Source organism: Choloepus didactylus, chromosome 7 (genome assembly GCF_015220235.1).
Source record: "Choloepus didactylus isolate mChoDid1 chromosome 7, mChoDid1.pri, whole genome shotgun sequence".
In the NCBI taxonomy this organism is placed as follows: domain Eukaryota; kingdom Metazoa; phylum Chordata; class Mammalia; order Pilosa; family Megalonychidae; genus Choloepus; species Choloepus didactylus.
The window spans coordinates 1,753,354-1,758,454 of NC_051313.1; the positions used below are offsets into that span (position 1 = coordinate 1,753,354).

Below are 5,101 nucleotides of genomic sequence, written 5' to 3' on the forward strand. Positions count from 1 at the left end.
AAGGATCTGTCCCTGAAGCATAAAAGGTAGCGAATAAGAAAAATAGGTCTTGTGCAGGGCATCTTTCATACATCTTTGATGAAGAAAGGGATTTCTGCATTTGGAGCCTGCTTCCAAGCGCAGCGTGCACTCCGTTTGCTCAAATTTTGAAACGTGGTCACTTGGAACTAACTTGTTCTAACTTTTAGTTTTATTATATATTTTTTCTTCAGTGTGGACAAAAATATTCAATATTGATTATTTGCTGTTTTAATCTTTCAGTCTTTTCAACATAAGAAAATAGCTACACACATTTAAGTATTTTCTCATAAAACACAATCTTAAAAAATTAATGATTGGTCTTTGTGGTTCCAAGTGACAAGTCCTGTCTTATTTTTTTTCATATAGCACAAATTATATTCTTATGCAATATGCAGGAATGCATTAAGACTCAGTTGTTCTTAACAATGTTACCAAAAAACATATAAATCCCAATGCAGCAAACATGAATAATCTTCTTAGCGAGTGCACTTTCACCTCATTAAATGTGAAGTTCATTGTTAAGTTTTGTTAGTGGTTTCATTATGTAGCTTTTTAAAAGAAAACAGGTGGTTTTGATTTCTTTCACAGTTCACAATTCTCAGATGAGACATTTTTTTTTGGAAATCAGACAGTCCAGGGATATTTTGAATAAGCAACCACTCTTTAGGGGTAGATGAAACAAACCTCTCAATGCAATTGTAATAAATAAGCATCTGCATCCTTAGCTATACTGACAACATAGCCTGGTACCAAAGTAAGATGGTTTTCCTGTTTCCATAATCCACTTAATTGTTGTTTTAAACATCTGAACATTTCATCGTTTATAACTTCTGTTTTGGATGATAGTTTTGACCACCACCTTTTTATGACTGCTTGAAGTGAGTTTAATCCAACTATTACATATTCTTCAAATTTGCTTTTCAGTAGTGACTTTACTAGAGGCAGCAAGTCTACACAGCAGCCAAGTGAGATGCAGTGTTTTTCTTCCTGGGAACTGCTGGTGAGCACAGGAGGGCAATCCACCACAACTTCAAGGTCTTCTGTCCTCACCAAATCGGCCACAAGTTCACTTACACTTTTCCTCCAGGAAGTTAAAGCTACATTCAATCTCAAATTCCGGCTGAGCAAAACTTGTGCCATTGTTTTATGGTCCTGAGAAACCTCAGAAAAACACCCACAATATTTTGGTGACGGGTTTTCTCTCTGTGAAGAGCCAGAATCACCAGAGTTAACCAAGTATGTTCAACTACCAAGGCATAATTTTTCAGGCAAGTGTCAGTACAAGCCACTCCATTTTCTTTATTTGTCAAGTCGCAGCCCATTCTCGCAGACTGTTTTCTTCTGTAACAAGGATTTGGAAAAGGATGAGAACTTTCTCTGCCATAGATCACTGTATGTAGTTTATCTGGGCTTTTCACAGCTTGTCCAACTGTTCTATGTAAACAGCCAACTGTTTTGGAGATTTCTTAACCTCCTTCATGTTCTTATTAGTGAAATTAGAGATCCTTTTCTAGGAACATCAATGGAATGATCCTCAATATTATTATAAAAGCTCTGTTTTTTTAACACTGTTGGTTTCGGGTGCCATTAGTCTCTTTTCTTTTTTTTTTTTTTTGCCAGTCTCTTAAATACCGGAGTCTGGGCTCGGCCCTGGGGCTGCCGGTGACGCACGCCCAGCGGCCCGGAGCCTCCCGCGGATCCCGGCCGGCCGGGTACCTCCAGCGGGCACCACCTGTTACATCTTAGTATTTAAATACCTCAGTTATCTTCCAGTTTAAAAATATTTTTAAAATGTGGAGCTGGATTAGCACAAACAATTGCCTGCCAGGGTATGATCTGATGTAATAATGTAGCCAGTTCACTGGCTGCGAGCTGTCCCAGCGCGCTAGGCCGGCCCTGCTCGCCCAACTCGGTCCACAACACCGGGATCGATACCCAGCAAAGCGTGTCTTCAATTCCCTCTCGGAGATCAGCCAGGCTCAGAGGAGCTTCTGACACACTAGGTGTAGACCCCAGGCCCCTGTGCCCCTCGGAAGGGGCTTCACCACTGCGGCCCCCTGCACGCCCCTCACCGCCTGCCCGCCCCCAGGGCCCCGGCACCCTCCGAAATCCGCTCCTCTCTGACCCACTTCTCCTGACCTCTCCTGGTGGGGATTCAACTCGGGCCCCGCCTCCGACCCCGGGTCACTGCCGCGGCCGCGCTCCCCGTGCAGGGGGTGGACGATGTGCCGCCCTCCGCTCCCCTGCTCCAGGTTCCACTTGCCCCTGCAGAGAAAAGCCCGCGGGAGAGGACCAGCCTCTGCAAACCCAGCGCGGAAAACCCTGCGAGAGCAAAGTGTGGAAAACAGCACGAAGGAGAGCCGTGGGCGGGGCAGTGGTTCCAACGAGGGGGAGAATTTGGGGGAAGATGCAACAGCAGGTGCCCCTTCCCGGGGGCAGGTGTAGGGGGCGGAGCAGGGGGCGGAGCAGAGGGTGGGGTGGGGCAGGGGGCAGGGAAGAGAGCAGGGGGCGGGGCAGAGAGCGGGGCTGGGGCTGGGGCTGGGGTGGGGTGGGGCAGGGGGCGGGGGCAGGCGGGGCGGGGCTGGGGCAGGGCTGGGGCAGGGGGTGGGACAGAGAGAAGGGGGCGGGGCTGGGCCTGGGGCGGGGCAGGGGCAGGAGCAGGGGGCGGGGCTGGGAAGGGGCGGGGCGGGGTCAGAGGGGCGGGGCTGGGAAAGGGGCGGGGCGGGGCTGGGTCAGAGGGGCGGGGCTGGGAAAGGGGCGGGGCGGGGCTGGGAAGGGGGCGGGGCGGGGCTGGGAAGGGGGCGGGGCGGGGCTGGGGCAGGGGGCGGGGCCGGCGCAACTTGCATCCTGGTTAAACACAGATTTCGAGTCAGATAAAACCAGGCTCAAATCCCAGACGGCCGCTGGTGAACGTGGGATGCTGGTCACGCTTTGTACCATTTGTGACCCTCAGTTTTCTCTTCTGAAGGAGGTCTGTTAAAACAGTTTGCAGAGTTTTGTAAGGATTGGGAGGCCCCGCGCAGCTGAAGCTCAGTAAACTCTAGCTGAAGTGGGGCAGGCTGCCGTCCCTGATTGCTTTGTCTCGGGTGGTGACCTATGGTACGATTTTGTTCCAGAAGTTTCTGTGGCGGCCCGGGCGCTGGCCTAGCCAGGAGGGGCTCCTGGAGAAGGAGCGAGGAGGCCGGTGGCCCGAGGCGCACGCAGCCGCCTCACCGAGGAGTCGCGGGTCCCGGGCGCAGAGCTGCGGGACGCTGCATCCCGGGGGGCCGCCTGCGTTTCAAAGGCTGCGAGCTGGAGGGAGGGGTCGTGGGCATGGTTAGGGCGTGGGGGTGCAGAGACCCCCGTGAACATGCTTTCGTGGGGTTTAAGGATACATAATTTGGTGTGTGTGTGCAATGCATGTTGGGGGTTGCTGGTTGCTGTAATTAATTATATAGTTGGCTCCCTTTTTTCTATTTAAGGATGGAAACTATTCTCGCTCAATTGTGGATCTCACACCACTCCTCGCAGCACCTTACACAAGGTAAGCTTCAGTGAAATTAATTTAATTGAAGTTTCTTTCTCATGAGATTTTAATTTCCCAAATTCCCTGAAGTTTATTGCCTTCTTTGCATGATATGCTTGTTTGATAGAGCCACCCAATTAATATGCTTAGATGTCTCTGCTGCCAGAATTTCAGAAATAATAATAGCACGAATTTTAAATTTTCACAGCAATTTACTTGGCTTTAAATAATACATCCTTCACACTAGGTTTTTTAAAAATTATGTAATGATTTAAACACATTCGTTCTTTCATTTCTGGCTAATATTTGTGAGGTTTCTCTGTGTCGAGGGGAACAGCAAAGGAAGGCCGGCTCTCCTCCCTGAGGTGGAGACGGCAGCTGTAGAGGACACCAGGCCCTCCGAGAGACGCGGGCTGCTAAGAGGCGCGGGGCAGGGACTGGCCACTGGGCCCTAGACTAGGACTCAGCAGGATCTTCAGCTCTGACCTGCCTTAGAAAGAGGGGTGGGCAGCTGGAAGAGGAGGGAGGGGAGGGGGAGGACAAGGAGGAGGAGGGAGGAGGAGGGCGAGCTGAGGCTGCTTAAAGCAAATACCGTGAGCTAGGTTGGCTTGACGATGGGAATTATTAGCTTACAGCTTTGAGTCTGCAAAAATGTCCAAATTGAGGCATTGTCAAGGTGACGCTTTCTTCCTCAAGACCGGGTGCCGGGATCCTTGGCTCCTCTGCCACGTGGCAAGGCACTTGGCGGCGTCTGCTGGTGCATCTGCTTCTCTTCAGGGTTGCATTGATTTTGGCTTCTTGCTGCTGTGGCTTTCTCTCTGTGTGTATTCATTCCTTGTGTAAAGGACTCCAGTAAAAGGATTCAGACCCATCCTGATTGGGCTGGGCCCCACCTTAACAGAAGTCACCTCCTCCAAAGGTCCTGCTTACAATGGGTCCACACCGCTGGAATGGATGAGATTTAAGAACATGTTTTTCTGGGGTTCATACACCTGCAAACCACCACACACAGGCAAGCACGCTCTCGGGTGTCGAGGGAGGGAACCAAACCTCACATGTACTTGAAGCCAATTTTGTAAAAGTGAGAGGATAAGTCAGAAAACAGAATGAGATCCAAAGGATCCCCTTTCCACACTGACTTTGTGTTATCACCTAAGCAACCTGTTGTTGTCCACTTCGCAGCCACTGCTTTCGTGCGCCCTCACGGTGCCCTGTCCCAGAACCACCGTCTTGAACCCACATCCCCCTTCAGCTACCACCTTGTCTCTTTCTTTCCTACTTGCAGAAAATCCCTCGGAAAGTTGTCCATCCTCAGTCCTCCCACATGTTCCTCTCCTGCTGTCTGTGGTGAAGTCCACTGGTCAGCCAAGTTCCCACCTCCCCAGGCCATGGCTGCAGGTTCCCCTTCTTCCCCCTGGGGCTCCTCCTCCCCTGGGCCCCTCTCCTCTGCTCCCCCTTCTCAGACCCCCTTTGTGTCCCCATCAGCTTGGCCTGGGACAGAGTGGGGGTCTTCAGAGGCCCTGTGCCTCCCTTTGTCCCACTGATGCCGGTGGCCCCACCTGTCTGATGGTTTTG

The 5,101-nt window shown here is 51.0% G+C and overlaps 1 pseudogene; it reads right to left on the reverse strand.

Annotated features, from left to right (window-relative positions):
- Positions 1–708: 708 nt before the first annotated feature.
- On the reverse strand, positions 709–1,609 carry LOC119540968 (annotated as a pseudogene).
- Between the last annotated feature and the right edge of the window lie 3,492 nt (positions 1,610–5,101).